The sequence below is a fragment of the Micromys minutus genome (genome assembly GCF_963924665.1).
Source record: "Micromys minutus genome assembly, chromosome: 30".
NCBI classification, from domain to species: domain Eukaryota; kingdom Metazoa; phylum Chordata; class Mammalia; order Rodentia; family Muridae; genus Micromys; species Micromys minutus.
The window spans coordinates 1,450,440-1,469,896 of NC_137965.1; the positions used below are offsets into that span (position 1 = coordinate 1,450,440).

At 43.0% G+C, this 19,457-nt stretch overlaps 1 protein-coding gene across 1 annotated transcript in view; it reads left to right on the forward strand.

The window, feature by feature from the left end:
- The window catches only part of PDE7B (phosphodiesterase 7B), a 294,818-nt gene that overhangs the window by 196,357 nt on the left and 79,004 nt on the right, over positions 1 to 19,457 (forward strand). The gene's annotated exons all lie outside the window — the stretch shown is intronic.

Sequence of the window (19,457 nt, forward strand, 5' to 3'; positions counted from 1 at the left end):
AAAGAGTCCTAGCTAACTTTCATTTTTATTGTAACTATTTGCTTATTTTTAAATCCAAAAGCATTGACCTAGACTATTATAAAGCAATAAGCTTCAGAGAGCTAAGGAGATGGCTCAGTCAGAATAGTGCAGGAGCTGAGTTCAGATCTCAAGCGCCCTTGTTAAAAACTGGGTGATGGTGAGAAGGAGTGACCTCTCGGTGGCCAGCTCTCCTTGCTCAGCTGGTGGGCTCCAACTCCACAGAGAGCTTGTCTCACAAAAGAAAACAAAAGATAAAGAAAGGCTGAGGAAGAAGACATCTCTAGCCTATACATGCATAATGCGCACAAGTACACACACATGTACACCTATGCATAAATACATGCACACAAAACACACACACACACAAAGAACACAATAGTTTCAGTTGAGTAAGTCTAATTTCAAATACTAATTTGAAATGTTACCTGATCTTCTCCAGAAGGTTACCAGCAACAACAAAGAAACCCTCTATCTACACTCCTCATTTGCCTATTTTGAGGGCAACTTTGTTGTTCACTCCTGCAGGGGTTGTGATTTAATGGACAGAAGTAACGATTTTGTGGTGATTGAAGTTGGAGAGTCTTTAGCTTTTAGAGCTATCCTAAGAATCCAAATGGCTCACTATAAGCAAAATGACTATTTTCCATGTTTTCAATAAGTCCATACCAGTGGGAGAATGGCTTTCCCCTGAGTCACACAAGCAACAGCATAGGTATATGACAGGCGGTCACAGGCGATTCTGTGAGGGCATCTACCCTACTGCCAATACACCAGTGTCCCTCAGACCTAAAGATAAATGTGATTGGGAGTTCTTCGTTTGCCAAGGACAGTTTCACACCGAGCCAGGCGGCTCCTAAGACTTAGTCCTGAAAACTGAACGGACTGGAGACAGACTGGTGTGATCGGGCTCCGTGAAGGAAATAAAAAAGAGTCGTCTCGGGTTGCAGGTGAAGCTTGTTACTTCCATTAAGAGGAAGGAGATGAGAGGCTCCCCTGCAATGCTTGGAGGGAAACCCTGTGGCCTTCTCAAGGAGAATACAGCAGGAAAACGTCTAGCACAATAGTGATTAGTTCAAAACTTTGCCAATACTAACCGTGGGTATCTTCCATGTTTGTGCTATGTGAGATGCCCCAACCCAGAGAGAGGACAGGCCACGTGAGGAAAAACGATAGGAACACATTAACAGTCCCAAAGTGCAATGCACGTCAGCACAAATGACAAAAGGTAAACTGGAATTTAAGTAATGCACTGTGTGTGCCCAGGATAGACTCTACAGATAGACTGAGTTGGGACTGTTTGGTACCTTGGATTCCAGTATGGGGAGATAGGAAGGTAACAGTTACGGCACTGAGAATTTCTTTTCAAAGTGATGAAAATGTTCTAAATTGACTGGTGGAGGTTGCACATGTCGGTGAACATACTAAAGCCATTCAATTGTACATTTCAAATGGGTGGGTTGTGTGAGTATGTAAATGAAATCTCCATAAAGCTGTCATTGGGAAAATGTGAGGTCATAAAATGTGGTAGAGACAGAGCCAGGAAAATGGAAGAAGAAATAAATACTTAGGGAGTAGATCTTCCTCCTCCAGATCCCAGGCCAGTTCGTGCTCCTTCCCCTCCGACTCACGGAGAACTATGAAAGATCACTGCTCAGCTAGAAACAGTGAACAAGCTGCCTTCTTAGCAAAACAGGAGCTCTTCACTGCACCCAAAGTCTGCTTACTTGAGATGTTGGACTTCCATCTAGGGGAGTAGAGCTTGGGAAACTCGCTTGCCTTCACTTCTACTCTACCTTGTTTTCCAGACAAAGGGGCCTCTGCTTGTAACAATATATATGGGATAAAAAAGAGTAGACATTCAAACTTGCTCAAGTTCTCTCATAAATAACAAAAAAAAAAAAAAAAAAAAAAAAAAAGGACTGGCACCAGGCAGGCCTTACCGGAGACTAGCACATTTATAAGGTTGTTCTGTTTGAATTTATTTCAGGCAGCCAATAAATAAATGGTTCCATGCTATTAAAAACTGGAGAACAGGGAAGACTACAAACAAGTGTACTACCTCCTACAATTTGGTCCGTTTCCCCCGCTCCGTTCTCAAAGATTCAATTGTTCACTAGATGACCCTGGTACCCGAGGTGTTTTCTTTGGGGCCATCCTTTGAATATTATTTTTGCATAAAGCCAAGTAAATGAGTGGGGGTGGGGTTGAAGAACATAATGAGAAAGTTATATTGACACTGTTGTAGATTTTCTGATGCTGAAAAACAAGAAATGAGTGCAAACAAGTTTGCCAAGGGGAGCATTTTTTGCTTCTTTACATAGGGCATCTCCCCAAGTGAAGAAGGTGCTTGAATAAATCAGAATAGCAAAATATTTATTGAGCTTTTCAAATTTATGGGATATATTTAATACACTTAGAGCCCTTACCCTCAAAGATTCACATTTTGAAGTGTGTGTGTGTGTGTGTGTTTTCATTCCTCATCCAATTTTTCTATCTCTATTGCTAATAAAAGAAGCCTTGAGCTGTTTGGAATTAACTACAAATATTCTGCCCAGCCTTAGGCATATACCTACCACCCAGACCCTGGTTTTCCAAACTGTCCATCGTAGTGACAGAGATAATGAGAGTTAGTTATCATAGAAGCCCCCCGAGATACTAAGAGACACTTTTATTACATTTTTAATCAAGAAAATACAGCATATGTGAGTATTAACCTTCAATGACCCAGGAGGTACTATTGATTTTATATCATCAGCGTTACCATCAGAGATGTTGTGTGTCTTCTATTAGGCCAAGCTATTTCTGCAGGGCCCTGAGGAAAGGTGGACTTGTGCAGAACTTCAGAGTTTGGGGAGGAATGCTATGCTAAGAGCTTCAAAAAATACCCAGAAAGAATCCAACTGAGTCAGGAATCCATGGTAAAGGTGCGATACAGGCCAATTTCTTCTCCCGAATTCGGAGAATTCATACTTTTATTTGTAAGGATGGCATCCTCGTGAAATGTTTTCAGAAACCCTGTGCTAGCGTTAGGCTTTCAAACAGTACCTGAATTCCCTTGGGATTTGAATTGTGACTTTAATCTTGTCAGTTGATGTTTCTGGGCAGAAATACACCCTACTTCTTTGTTGTTACAGCTTTGCTTTGAGTGTGAGGATGGAGCGGTGTACTTAGGTCCTCCCTCAACTCAGGTTTGGCCAATTTGAGAAAACTTGTGCCAGCCACAATCCATCCAAACAGGCCACACGTGGAGGGCCTTGAGTTTTGCTACACAGTTTGGCTTCTCCTTGGAAGGCCAAGAGTTTGTCTTTTACTGCAAATGACTTACCCTTCCTGTCTCTGTCTCCCACTCCTCTCTGTTCCCAAAGTTGCTCTCACCAAACAAACCACTTTCCACTACTTCTCCGTTCCTCTGGCCCCTCTTTTTGTGTATCTATAAGAAGTCAGTACTTAGCATTTTCATCACCTCCTCCTCCTAAAAATACTCTGCAACTCAATTTGTTCCATAAAACTTCTAACTCAGCCGAAGAGTTAGAATTAATTCCCCCAAAGCACTCTGATTCCACGGCAGAATTCTCAGATGAAGACAGCACATGGCACACACATCTGCCTTGGCCCCTACATTTCTATCGGGTGAAATGGTTGTCCTTTGAGGTGTGTCTTTAAAACATGGGCTCAGTGGCAAAGTGGGTTATACTTCAGTAGTTTTCAGCAGTATCTTCCCATTGAAGTCATTGGGAAAGCTACAGAAACTCACTCCCAACCAATTAAATCAGAGTATCTTGCTTAAAAAAAATTGATCATACACACCAAATATTATAAAGGTTATAAACTGAACATAAAGTTACAATGTTGTAAACAGCAGTAAAACTGTATCAGACATGAAAACAACACTAAGAAAATTTTCTCCAGGATATCCTCTGGTAGCATAAAGCTCATCAATATATTATATTTCTCATATTGCTATTCATCTTTAATAACAAAAGGCACGGGTATAATAGACTCATAATACTACTCAATACACAACAGAGAATAAACAGTATGTTTATTTCTCATCTGAAAAATAAACATTTTGATATACTTGTAATCTCTTTTCTCAAATTCAGACAAGTTCAGCTCTCAAATGCAAACAGTTTAAAACCTTGACATGGGGATAACATCTGAAATGGAAATACAGAGGATATCCAATAAAAGAAAAAAAAAAAAAAAAACCCATGACATAATTGGATTTAAACTTGAAGAATTTCTGAGTTTATCGGTCACACGGGGTGGAATAGTACGGGGTAGTTCACCCAAAAAGGAATGTTCAGCTTTGTTGGGTTTTGTTTAAAAAGCAAGATAATCCATGTATAGATTCATCAAAATGGATTCTAAAAGAATATACAGCTTGCTGAAAAGGACATAAAACCCTAAAAGGCAAATGTGTTACCGTGGGTAATCAATCATTCCTTTAATTCGAGTATTGCTTATGCAGTTTGCATTTGTCTTTTGCTTGCTTATGAAAGACCAAGTAATCTCATGATCCATGAGCAGCCAGGAAAGAGACGCTTTCCCAGGAGTCTCTGCGTTCACACAGTTCTCAGGAGAGTGTAACTATTCAATGGGGAAAGCGACTAGGACAGCAGGGAGGAGAGAGAGAAAGGGCACGGTGTCCAGCCAGGCTAACCCTCTGAACCTGTCATCAGTGGCATTAGAAATTCAGAGTCATGTCTGAATAAGAGGAAGAATAGCATGTCCTCTGGAGATCCCCGACAGCCCTTAAGCTGGATTCCCTAAAAGCTTTAATCCGTTCATGTCACACTTTCTCGAAATTCTTCCACGTCTTCCCACCTCACCACTCAGAATCCTCAACTACCCGCTACTCTTGCCTCTCCTTACCCATCATGCTTTGGCCGTTCAGACTGTAACTGTCACTTTCCCATCGTGTGACAAAGTACCTAGGAAGAAGTAATTGGATGATGGAAAGGGTTATTCTGGTTTGCAGTCCCAGGAGAAACATTATGTCATAGAAGGGAAGGCTCGGCCAGAGGAACAGTAGGCCTGGCTGCGGTCAGGAAAGAAAGGGGGTGGTGCTACAAACCCTCAATAATCTACTTCCTCTAGCAAAGGCTCCACCTCTTAAAGGTTCTACAACCTCCCCAAAGAGTACCAACAGCAGGGGACCAAATGTTCAACACATGACCCCAGGGGGACATTTTCCTCTTCGAACCATTAGACTGAGCAACAGCGGAAACACTGGAAATGGATTGCCCCAAGTTCTCGAGGCTGAAGGTCCACAATCTCAGATGGCGTCTCCTGCACTAGTCTCACGTAGATGATAGGAGCCAGCGAGCTGCTTTCCACCTCTTTTACAAGGTTTCTATAACACCGCCTTCAGTGATGAGTCCCTCTCAAAAGCACCATGCCACAATGCACATTAGGTTTCAACGTGGAGTTCTGGAGGTTTCCCAGTTCCTTAGCTTCTCCCTAGCACAAACTAGAGCCTGTAGGCCAAACAAACCCTTTCCTCCCTCGAGTCGTTTTTTGGGAACTGAGAAGCAAAGTGGGCCATGAATGAATGAGTGAGTATCTGTTAGACCCGGCACCTTCTTACGCCTCACTTTCTCGGCCGCTATGGCCTCCTGTCTACCTGCCCCGACCCTCTGTGCTCTAGCATGCTGACCAGATTGCTAGTTTTAGAGCATACTAGGTGTGCTCCCTGTAGTTTTTCCTCCAATCTCGGAACGCAATATGCTCATCCCAGAGTTTCCATGATCCTCCTAGGCTCTTATGATAATATCAATAATATTATTTACTTCATACACAAAGTACAAGATTCAGTGGAATTTATGTTATGTATATTTGACTTTTACATAGCAATATTAATAAGAATGTTCTTAATAATAACACTTTATTGCAAAATCCTTGGAAAAGGCACTTAATCCATGTGAGTTCATTTGACTTCGGCCTCCTATGAGGTATAAAGCAAATCTTATTCTTCCTACTGAACAAAACATGAGACTTAATGAAACCCAAAATGCATAAGGTCCAGAGCTAATGAGCAGAATTTTCAGGCCAGGTTAGCTATTTCCTTTGAGACAAAGTTTTGCATGTTATATTATCTCAACCTTCTGTAACGGTGAATCTCAGCTCCCACTTCAGGTCAAGGCGTCTCTAAACAGGGAGTGTTCACTTTAACTAGACTCACAGACCGCAAGGCCTCACATCTGGCTTTATGCTTCCTACCCATGAGCAAAGAAACTTCCCATCCCTGTCTCTCACGGCATGGCCCTGATATTAGTGCTTATCTAAGGGAGTCATTACGGAATTAAATGAGCTCATTCGTGGAAAACACTTCAAACACTGCCCAGCTCACAACTGAAGGCTCACTAAGAGATAGCTGTTACTATGGGAATAGCAGTTGCTGTGTTTAACATCAACATGATGTTCTGTAACGTGGATATAATAGGACGGAGTCCACCGCTTCCCTACCAAGTCCGGCTTTTCCCATCTGTTTCCTTTCTGAAAAACAAACAAAACAAATGAACAACACTTGGAGCTTCAAAGAACCCCAAGTGCCACAGAGGTCTGGAATGCTGAGCCTCAGATGCTCCCTGGTGCTGAGTGGGCGCCAAGTGTGAATGTGGTGGCCCGATGTTCCTTCTCATGATGGTACACTCCGTGTGGTAGTCTCCTAAGAAGGGGCCATCTCATGGGACCAAGAGTATTTCCTACTCATGACCATCAACATCTTTTCTCGTAGTATTTTGGCAAGTTTGACCTTGTTCCCGGCCAGAATGCAGGAAGTCCAGAAGCACACAAAAACAAACAATGCATGAAATGATTTTCTTTAACACATCCAGTTTGTGATATTGGTTTGGGTTATATTTTACTAACAATATTAATCCTTACCTCCCAACAAGCACTTTTCTCTGCAGAGATTTCCATTAGGCTATTTTTTTTTCTTGATGTATATCTAAGTTTTGGAAATGATTAGACAGGATGTTACTCTATTTTACAAAATTTCACAGACATAATTATGACCTGGACTTTTCAGAGCAATTTTGAAGTTACATTTTATTATTCATAGAGATTACCACCGTTCTCACGGTATGCTCGCCATTTCCGCTGTCTCGGCTGGGCAGATTACAAGCTAATGCTATACAGAGATGAATCACTGCTTGTTAAAAATTATGTCATGTAGCTTCTGAGGACCAGTGATGGTTCATCAGATAAAGGCACCGGAAGTCTGTACTTGGTCCCACAGACTCACACAGTAGGAGAAAAACAAAGCCCCAAAGTTGTTGTCTGACCTTCCCAGACATGCTGTCACACACACACACACACACACACACACCACACACGTATACATGCTTACACACATGTACACAAACACACACCACACAGGTGTAAGCATACACACACTATACACATACACATACATACATGCACATGCACACACATCATACACACATACATATAAACACACATGTACATACATACCACATACACACACATGGATACACATGCATAAACATAGAAATAAAAATTCTTAATGTAAAATGCAAACAATAAAAATCCAAGAAAAAAAAGAGGCCATGAATTTGAAAAGGAGTGAAGAAGGGTTACTTGGGAGGGATAGAAAAGAGGAAAATTATGTCATTAAATTTTAAGTATTTTTTAAAAATTAATTTTTATTATTTTATTGGTAATTCTCCATAAGTTTTAAAACTTTTAAATAGTAACCCACTTATCACTGGAGATCTGCATATCACCCCCTGAGGAACCGTATGGGAGGTCGAAGGGAGAAGAAAACATGAAGATAATTCTTAAGTTTGGCTTGCACAGTAGATGACTGTCTTGGACCTCCCAGTTCTCCACTTGGACATGACCGCCACAAAAGCAAATGGACTTTGTCCAAACATGATCCTACCTGCTCTTTTAATTTAAATATATGTATTTTAAAACAAGGAAACAAAGTAACATGTTTCATTATGGCATCTTCATGAGACATCTCTACCTATTTTAAGATCCTGTGTGTGTGTGCATGTGTGTCTGTACACACTTAGAGGACAACCTCGGCAGTCAGTCCTTGCCTCGACCTTGTCTGAGACAGTCTCTCGTTCTCTGTGTGTTCCAGGCTAGCTACCCTAGGAGCTCCTGGGAATTCCATCAGTGCCTAGCTTCTCACAGTAAACACACTGGGACTAGACATACACGCTATACAGTCCGATTCTGCTTAGGTTTCCAAAATCTAAACCCAGGTCCTCCCCCACCTCCCACCAAACCATTCCCAGTCCAGCTCCTTTCATCTTGCTACATTGTCTCCTATGCCTGAAGTCTGTTCTCCCCCACCCCCACTTCCTGCAATGGAAATCTGTTCTCTGCCCCCTAGCAGTGGCTCCCCCCCTCTTACTCACCCCTTGTGCTATATAAGACAGTGATTGCTACTGAGTTACCTAAAGATGAGTACTTGGCTCTCCTCCCTCCTCCTCCTCTTCCTCCTATACCTCCCCATCCTTATTCCCTCTGTGAGCAACATCATGTAGGCCTGTAACTTTTCTCCTTTTGCATTTACTTAAAATTATTTTGTGATTTTTAATTATGCTGTTGACTCCGTGGGTTTTCCCCAAATATCTTCCTTGAGTTATTCCACAGCTCTCTTTGATTTATAAAGTTATATCTCCATCTGAAACAGTCTCTCTGAACCCACACTACCGAAACCCACACACGCTTTCCTCTGAAATCACGGCAGTGTATCTGGAGCAGCCCAAGCCAAGTGAGTGAAGCTAGGTCCCTCTTGAATCCGTCTGATTCTGTGATAAGACAGTCATCTGCTGTGCGAGCCAAAACTTGAGAATTATCTTCAATATTTTCCTCTCCCTTCGACCTCCCATACAGTTCCTCAGGGCACTGTGTCTGTTTATGGACTGACATCTCTAAACTGGCCTTAGGTTCTCTAACAACACCATAACCCTTCTCCATTACCATCTCCCATCTGGCAATACTGCAGCAATCCCCTAGCAGGTCATCTCCTCCAGTAAGGGGAAGTCCTTCTCCATGTCTTAACATGAAATGAATTGCTTTTGTCCCACTAGTCAAAGATGCAGCACTGGATTTCTGAATAGGACCATCTGCACAGTCCTCTTAAGGAGGCTAAGAGGCTCAGCTCTGTAGCCTAAGACTGCTTGGAGGGCTACTTACCACTGCGCCATTTAGCCTAACTATCAGCCTGCACCAACAGCCCTCACACCAAGTGAGATTTACAAAGGGACGGGCAAAAATGAACTGCTTTTTGACAATTCTCTTTTTCTGTGATTGGCACAATCATTTAATTATGCATTACAGACATATCATATATATATGTGTGTATAGGGGGGAGGCATTACCCTGGAGCCCGCTCTCCCTAATTTCCTCACTGACTCTCAGCGTCCTCTTTCTTGGTTTCTTTTGTCTCCTCCTCCCCTATGTCTTCTCCGGCCATACTTTACCCCCCCCCCCCAGAAAGCTACCATGATCATCAGATATAAAGGCGTCCTTCTAGTGATTTCTGAAAGTGACATTTCTGATTTAAAATTGTTTATCTGTATCCACAGAAATCTTGCTCTCTAGAAACCTGGTGTAAGATTTGAATTATACTTCCAACCATTGTTTCCCTTTTAAACGCAGAGTTTCTGTTTAACTGAAACAGTGAGTATCAACAACGTCATGTGACTCTTCTCTTTTAATCCGGATGGGAAAATGGTGGGAACTGTTTTAAACTGGAGTGTTTGTGAGGTGTATTTCTATATAATTTCATCAAGTTTCACCATGCCACTGAGGAACCTGAGCCCAAGCAGTCTGGGGATAATTGTGAGACTCTGTCTGATTGATGCTGTATCTTCTCCTTGGCCTGATTCTGTTCTGGACTGTCAATATTCTGACAGCCAAATAGCTCTGTGTCCCCACTTGCCCTCCTACTTTCTAACATCCGGTTTAATATTGAATGATCATTTGTTGAAATGAATCAAATTAGATTAGAATACCCTCCGAGCCTGGTTTAGAACTGGCTGTCTGAGGCTCAAACCTTAAAAGCAGTTCTTAGCTGCAGATTCCAAGGTAATGTAACTCACGCTAGATAGAGATCAGGGCTCCTGGGCCAAGGGCCACAGCACACATGCCATGGACATCCGCCACTGCCCGTGAAAATTCGTGAGGAGGGCCCACTTTCTGTATTCCTCAGGACACAATTTTCATGGTCACTTCTCCTTACCAGGTATGCCCAGCAGAGAGGGAAGCAATACAGACCAAGCAGATCAAGCCCAGAGTGTTACTCTGCAAAGCATTCTGGGTAATCCTCATCCAGAGTATCGACACACCAGACTCTTAGGTCTGCCCGGTATAATACGACTTACCAGCTCCTGGGGAGGTTGTTTATGGGAACCCCAAACCGTGTCAAGTCCAGACAGCTATTGATGTTTAGGGAATCCTAAATCACAGGGTGGCAGGAGGAGGGACCTCGAAATATCAGAATAGTAACCCCTCCCCCGCAAAACTAACTTTCTGGGTGCTTATCACATACAAGGCACTGTGCTGAGCACTTTGTATATAGATGTCTACACGAAGTAGCAGGCTTGGCTTTGGAGAGATGCTGGAGGTAGAAGCGTCTTTCTGGAGACAACATGCAGCTTCTAACACTGCCGAGTTTCATACTTAGGGCAGATCCGGGTGCTTGGTCCCTGAGATGCGACCTCAGGCTATTCTCAGACCTTGTAAGCAGAACTGTTCTGTGTGCTTTTGAGCTCTTTGCCAGCTCCTTAGAACCTCCTAAGGTAATCCTGCTGCTTCTTTTCCAATCGATTTTTAAAATTATATTCTAAGGGACTGGAATTTTTTTGCTTTGTTTTCTCGTATTTTTCTCTGAAACACTATCAAGCCGAAAAATGAGGAAGGGTCCCCTTGCTAGTAGTCTGGGTGAGGACCTACTTTACCTGCTCTGGAGACTATCATTCAAGTCCCCAAATATACATTTGTCACCAGTCATTTAATAACCCTAAACTAAGGTTGCCGGGTATATTACTTAGTAATATTGTTCTTTCATTTGCAAAGAAATTATTTTGCTTCTGTCAAAAGTCTGCTTTCTGGACCACTGTCAGTTTCTTTTTGCTATGTAAATGATTTTCAACAACGACCCAAAAATGCATAGTTACTAAAACAATTTTAAAAAAAGAAAACTAGATTGTTCTAATTAGCTTGTCAGACAGAGCCTGCCTCCGTCAAGAAACTTGAAGCTGAGTACAATTGCTCATGCCGGTGACCACATTAGTTGGAATGATAAGGCAGGAACATCCTGAGTTTGAGGTCCTCATGCACAATATAGTGAGTTCTAAACCACCCTGAGCACCATAATGAGACCCTATCCACAGAAGAGTGGGAAACTGAAGCTCTCTGACGAAGAGTTGGGTGTAGTCAGCTGCACTGGTTCTCACTTGTAAGACAGTGCTACTCAGAAAATAACTCTAAGTTCACAGGCTGTTTGCACATCTCGTAAGTCTACAGACAACTGAATTGCACAACTATTAAGCTAGTAAAGTATCCAAGGAGAACTCACTCTTCTCCCCCCAACATAGTTTATTGATTAGTTGGGAATTTCATATAATGCACCCCAATGATTCTCAGTTCCCATTACTCCCTGGTCCACACACCCACCCATGTGCCCTCCTCCCCACCAAAATCTTTTAAAGTATACCAGGTGTAGTTTGTGTTGCCCATGTATTTATCAGAGCATGGGCAAACCCCCTATAACTGAGACCTTTAGTAAACAACCCTGCATTGGAGCCCAGTGTGTTGTGATGAGAGCTCATGTCTGAGGTGTGGGTTCTCTGTCTTCCTTTTACATGAAACAACAGTGACATGACTTGGTAACCAGCACAGAGAGCTCAAGGGAATGGCTGTCTACCAGAGTATAATTTTGTCCACCATGTTTTGGTTGCTCCAGAGTTTTATTTTTTGATGCCATTGCTATTTTCTTCAGATTATTATTGATACCTCTGCCATGAGATCCCACCCCCTGGTCCCTGAAGCCTGTATATAGCAAGATCATCACCAAACATCTTCCTTCTCCTCAGATGCCACAGGAACACAGCAGCTATTGCCCATTCCCTTCTTCAGGCCCTCTGCTCACCCCCACACGACCTTGGAACCACTTGAGGGGGCAGGAGTCTGGTTCTTGTCATATGGCCTATGTTTCAGCCACTGTAGGCTGTCACCACTGTCAGAGTCTCCACCCTCTCTGCCAGTTACATAAGAGGCCACATCAACGTCTGCTCCCTAGCACAGGCTTATTAAACAGACACCACACAAGAGGCCAAGTGGGCAAGAGGTCCATCCGGAGCTATGTCCCTTAGGGGGCTAGGGACTGTCTCTGGGTCTTGGCTCCCGGAACAAATGACTCAGCTAGGCCTCTGCCTGTGTCTGCAGCCTTCAGGACCAAGGACGACATGTTATGGTTTCAGCTCTGAAGGAGCAAAAGAGCAGCAGTCCTTTCAAAAATAAGAATTCCCTTGCTGTTTGCTTCCTTTTGGAACACAATAAGGACAGACCGAGGACACAGCTCAGCTGTCAACACTTCCTCCCAGCTCCCGCTTCACCTTTCCTTTGCCAGGAAAAAAAAAAGCTGCTGATGTTAAACAAGGGTTTAATGAATAGTCAAAATAATTGTTTAGCTTGGACATAAAGCCCTGGGTAAGCAGATGGTTGCCCAGACCAGGGGCTGGTGAGAACAGCTCTACAAGAGCAACACTTATTCTGTCCTCAGGGCAGAAGCCCTGTGGCCTCAGCTCTCCTGAGGACAGCCTTACGCAGCTGTTTCTCTTCTCACCAGTGTATCAGTCGTTAGAGGGGCTCGTGGGACCAGGAATAATGACAGATGACTTCCCATATATAGATATATAAAAATGCCCGTTCTCCTCCAACAAAAAGAAAGCCCATGATGGGGCAGAGGTCTGGTTTGTTTTCATTCATATTCATGTTGAAAACTTCCTGAGATGCATGCTTCCCCTTGCTATGCGAGTGCTTTTAACATGGCTTTATCCTCTCTAAAAATATTTTTTAAATATTTAAAAACATTAAAATGTTTTTTTTTAACGTTTACTACCCCTGAGGGCTATCAAGAAGTTTGAGAGCCGTCTGCTTCTCAGACTGTAGCTGTAGCTTCATTGACATGAGCCCTGAAGCTGAATCTGCTGGGTATGTGGTCAAATAAGTTAGTTACAAACCCCATAAACCCTGGTGAATAGTATTTCTAGTAATAGCTTTGCATTCCAGACTTGGAGGGAACAGATACCCTGTTGCTACGGACCAGGTGTCAGTATCTTTCTCCTATAGACATTGTTACTGAAGTGCTCTTTGACATAAACATCTATTTGACTGAATCCTGGATTTGTCAGGTTGATAGATTCGCCAGTATTCAGTCTGCAAAAATTCAGTCTGCCATGTGTCTGATTTATTGTCATCTAGGAATCAGAGCATACATCGGGCAAGGAAAAACCAGTCCTCCACAGTTTGCACAGTTCTCAGTGCAGACAATATGAGAAAGGTATCAAGAACATAGACTTGGAGAAGCCCTGAGTTTAAACACAAGTTCTTAGCAACCTGGATAAGTTTGGACACATTTTCCACTGGCTTTCATTTCCTCTGCCACAAAATGTTCCATTGACGATAGTAATGAAGGATACCTACTTCAGGTTGTTAAATTGATGATGACAAATGCATATACATTCTCAACAGTCTAAGTAGCCAATAAATGTCAGTAAATAGTAATAATAAATTATTAATAATACAGTTAGCAAATAGATATAATAATAGCAAATAATATAGTGAAAACGTTATTTTCACATATCGCAATGTCCTCACAATAAATCTTGTAAAGGAGCAACACTGTTGCAATTGTGTGACCTAATGGTTATAAATATGGACTTCAGAGCCATCAGACTTCTCTAATGGCTTTCACTATGACAAAAGACTGGTCCCATCAGTAAGGAAACCCTTACTGGCATGCTGGCTCTTTCTGCCCATTCTGCGATGCTCTGCTTTCTCCGGTTTCCTTAAATCTAAAGTCTTCCATGCAAGGAACCCCTGTACTCCTCATTCTTAGATGGGCAACAGAAATTAACCCTGTGCAAGGTTTTAAAACCAATGTCAATATCACTCAGATATTGTCTGAGAGAATGGTGGGTACCCCTCATACCTACAAACTCAGAAGCGGTCCCTCAACTACAGAAAGAAAATACTGAGAGAGAAGTCAATTCAAATGGCAAGTCTCTGAGAAGAGCCCAAGTCAGAACAGCAGGTCAAAAAAGCCACAGACACAGACAGCTTTGTAGGACCACCTACATTCTCACCTACTGTCTTAGTTGGGATTACTACTGCTGTGATGCAACACCATGACCAAACAAGTTGGGGAGGAAAGGGTTAATATGACTTACACTTACACATTGCTGCTCATCACTAAAGAAAGTCAGGACAGAAACTCAAACAGGGCAGAAACCTGGGGGTGGGGGGATGATGCAGAGGCCATGGAGGGGTGCTGCTCACTGGCTTGCTCCCTGTGGCTTGCTCAGCCTGCTTTCTTATAGAACCCAGGACCAGGAGCTTAGGGATGGTATCACCCCAATTGGACTGAGCCTTTCCCCCCACAATCACCAATTAAGAAAATGTCTTATAGCTGGAACTTCTGGAAGCATGTTCTCAACTGAGGTTCACTCCTTACAGAGAAGACAATACTTTGTGTGTCCAGTTGACATAAGACTAGCCAGCATGCTTATATAACTTGCCCTGCACTATCTCATGTCCATGGCCTTGGCTCATGGTCAAGTATTATTTTACATACACACACATGCATATACACACATACACATGCAAACACACATATACACAGATATACACACATGTAGGATGAGGTCTTTATACAACAAGGTGGGTCCAGCCTATCATTGGATGAGAAGGAAAGGTAGGTGGGGAAAAGCCTAGGAAGGAGAGAGGAGGAGAAAACGGGAGATTCAGGAGGAGGCAACATGGAAGCAGACGTGAATGTTTCTCTCAGTGCATCTCTGTATGTATAAAGTTGTTATGAATATTTTATAAAGGATGGAACTGTACAGGATCATTTGATTTATCTTGGTGGACAAATTATATTTTGCCAATTGGATCAGAGTGTTTTGTTGTGTTCTTTGATGTGGCGACTTAATTGAGTTCAAAGAGGGTGTAGTGGCGGGACACATGAAGCCCACCATGGAGTTGGGATGTGTGTGTGCAAAGCCAAGGGAAGTGAGTGAAAACAGCACGCTGGGGTGGCCGTGGACCACCCGGGACAGAAGCAGCTAGGGCAGGCAGAGTGGACTGCACCTGGGTCAAAAGAAGCCCCGGGTCCGTGAGTATTTAGAGGCAGCGTGGAGCCGCTAAGATAAAGATTCCCCACAGTGCCATGTGGTCCCACAGATACTGGCACCAGCAAGGGATAAAAGGTTGTCACTTTTTAATAATTACAACACACACACACAATCCTAAATATAGAAATGCAAACTTCTTGGTCCACATAATGTTCCTTGTATGTATAATCTCAGGGCTTATTTCTTCGTATTAGGAAACCATCCCAGGGCTCCTCCCCAGGAAACGTTATTTCTTTGGCTCTCAGCATTCCTTAGATGCAAGTATTGTTTGTCTAGTGTTGAGGCCTAGTAAGATTTCTCTCTTCCATGTTGGCATGTCTCTTGGTTTCACCTTTGTACAGAGATTGTTTAGGCAGCCTTGTTAGTGAGACTTCCTGGGTGTGGCTTCTCAGACATTTCTAAGAGATGAAATCTAAAGGCAAGCCCTTTGTTTATCTAGCTTTTATAATCTTTCTCCTCTTCTTCTATGATCCCTAAGCCCTTCGAGGTGCAGGAGTTGTGTTGTAGACATATCAGTTGGATTGGTCATCACATGGTCATTTGTTCTCTGCATTTTGATTGGTTGTGATTTAGATTTTTTAAAGTACATGTCAGTCATGCAGAATTATAAGCTATAATAAATTCATTTACATTGGCACTGAATGAGTTAGTGATTCGTGTGTTATATTTTCCCCAGTGGCTACTACAAGTCCAAATTCCACAGTGTGTGTGTGGAGGGGTGTCTAAGATTTTATTTCACTTTAAAAACCAAGTCTATAAACTGTTAGATGTGGCGTTAAGGAGAAAGCCATACATGTGAAATCTAAAAACCTAGACCTGACACCAGCTCTGTCCACTGCAAGAGAAAAGCACCATGTACCTGAAGAAGGCCAGCATGTTCTTCCTGGGAGCTTGTTAGGGGCCTGAGCCCTTTGCTGAGGATCCAGTGTGAAAAGTATGGAGTGGTCTCTTGGCCTTTCTTCCCAGAGGCACTGCATTTTCAGTTAGAAAACAGTGTGATAGCATTTCTCCTCACCAGGCTATGGCAAACATCTAGTGAAGGTTACATGCCAATGAATCCACTAGAGTGGTTTTTGAAAAAGCTTTGTGAAACCAGAGTATGACATATGTAGGTGTTCAAGATAATACAAAGAGGAAGAAATCTTTTACTTCTGAGTGGCCGAGTGGCTTTTGTTCAGCTATTTTCTCTCTCTTTCTCTCTCTCTCTCTTTCTGTGTGCGTGTGCGTGTGCGTGTGCGTGCACATGCATTTGTGTGTTTTATCACAGGAGCATTGCTACATAGCCCAGGCTATCTATAAGTCATGATCTTCCTTGCTCCAGCCTCCTGCATACCGGGATAACGCTCACATTTTTAAGTTAACTGTTCATCTCTTCCTTTGTCCTCTGACTTTCCTTTTCCCGGTTTAAAAATTAACGTATCTCATTTTAGACTTTAGTCCCTAGGTTGCAAACGTCTCCCATGTCAGAAACACAATGAATATCAGATTATACCTAGGGCTCTAATGTAAAGTACGGAGACTGGTCTAAGGGTTCCTGCTCACACTTACAAGCCCAGGCCTGGCCTGTAAGAGAACCTTCACTTGGTTGGTGGCAGGGTTAGCAGTGGATGGAACCCCAAAGATTAGAGAGTAAAGGGGACTACCTCTCCCCTCTGCCCCCAGGCTGAAGCCCTGGCTAGTCGGTCTGGGGAAAATGGCTGACAGGAGATGTCCCATTGTTCCTGGAGTTGATGCTTTGACAACTTTCCCTGACACAGTCCTTCCAGAAGCACATGCAAGCTCATAGATTCCTACATCTCCCTGGAGTCAACATGATATGTAATACTTGATGAAGCAATCTCTTAGAGTCTACCAATTTCCAGACGGTACCGCAAGTGCAAGAGAAAGATGCAGAACACAAGAAGTGTGTGCCCCTGCTTTGCTGGAACTAGAAGACAGGCCAACAGCCACTGCCAAGGGGCCAGCATTACTTTCAATATTCAGACCCAGGGCGTTTTAAAACAAGTCCTTTTTATTTGATGAGACATGCGAAGGAGAGAGAGATCTGCTTCCCAAGATAACACAGGAAGCAAATGTTCAAACTAGGTCTCCAAGGTCTGCTCTTCTCTCAAGTCTACGGCTGTCCTCCCTGGGTTGGGAAGGCAAGACACACACACCGAAGAGAGGCATGAGGGAATGGGACAGCCCTTGGAAGAAGCCATGAGGAACTAAGTATTGGAAGCATGACTAACTACCGTGAGAATGAGAGTAGCTAGGAGCCTGAAATACGTGGGACTCGGACGATAGGGTCTAATGTTCACCAAGAGCACAACCCAGGGGCAGGGAGAGTGGACATCATCAGAAAACAACACTCTGGGCTGTTACCTCTGCATAGGGAGGAGCTACAACCCCCAGAACACCACCCATCATTCCAGGGTCAGCTACTCCATCTCCACAACCCCGGGGAGTATAAAATGAGGGTGGAAACTTCATAATCTGTTGAAATTTTTAATTATTTGCTATTATTTATTTATATACGTCCCAAACTCTGCTCTCGCTCTCACACCCCTCACGGTCTCTCCGTCCTTCACCTCCCCCTTCTCCTCTGAGAGGGTGAGACCCCTAAGTACCCCACTCATCCTGGGGCATCAAGTCTCTGCCATATTAGGCACATCCTCTCCCCACTGAAACCAGACAAAGCAGCCATAGAGTCTGAGCTGTAAGGCTGCTGCAAATGTACTTGGGACCTCTTTCCAGTCTGTGTATGCTCTTGGGTTGGTGACTTAGTCTCTGAGAGCTCCCAGGGGTCCAGGTTAGTTAACTCTGTTGGTCTTCCTATAGGGTTTTCATCTACTTCAGGGTCTTCAATCCTCCCCCACCCCAAACTCTCCCATAAGAATCCTCAGCCTCTGTGCAATGTTTGGCAGTGGGTTTCTGTATCTGTTTCAGTCAGCTGCTGGGTAAAGCCTCTCAGAGGAAAGTTACACTGGGCTCCTGTCTGCAGGCATAAAGAGTATCATTAACACTGTTAGGGATTAGGACAGTGAAAACTATTCTCAACAATATAAAAGAACTTCTGGAGGAATCACCATCCCTGACCTCAAGCTATATTACAAAGCAACAGTCACAAAAACTGTATGGTTTTAGCAAGACAGGAAGGTAGATAAAAGGAATAGAATTTGAAGATCCAGAAATGAACCCACACCTATGGTCACTTGATCTTTGAAAAAGGAACTAAAACCATCCAGTTGAAAAAAAAAATAGCATTTCAACAAATGATGCTGGTCCAACTGGCAGTCAACATGTAAAAGAATGCAAATCAATTCATTCTTATCTCCTGTGCAAAGCTCAAGTTCAGATGGATCAAGAACCTCCACATAAAACCAGGTGCACTCAAACTAATAGAAGAGAAAGTGGGGAAGAGCCTTGAACACATCAGCACTGGGGAAAAATTCCTGAACAGAACACCATTGGCTTATGCTCTAAGAATAGACAAATGGAACCTCATAAAATTGCAAAGCTTCTGTGAGGCAAAGGACATTATCAATAGGACAAAATAGCAACCAACAGATTGGAAAAATATCTTTACCAATCCTACATCTGATAGAGGACTAATATCCAATATATACAAAGAACTAAAAAAGTTAGACTCCAGAGAATCAAATAACCCTATTTGAAAATGAGGTACAGAGCTAAACAAAGAATTCTCAACTGAGGAATATCGAATGGCTGAGAAGCACCTAAAGAAATGCTCAACATCCCTAGTTATCAGAAAAATGCAAATTAAAACAACCCTGAGATTCCACCTCATACCAGTCAGAAAGGCTAAGATCAAAACTCAGGTGACAGCAGATGCTGGCGAGGATGTGGGGAAAGAAGAACACTTCTTCACTGTTGGTGGGATTACAAGCTGGTACAATCACTGTGGAGGCTCTTCCAGATCATAATAAACACAGAGGCAAATGCTTGAAGCCAACCATTGAAGTGAGAATGGGGTCTTAAATGGAGGAGTTAGAGAAAGAATTAAAGGAGTTGAAGGGGTTTGCAATCCCA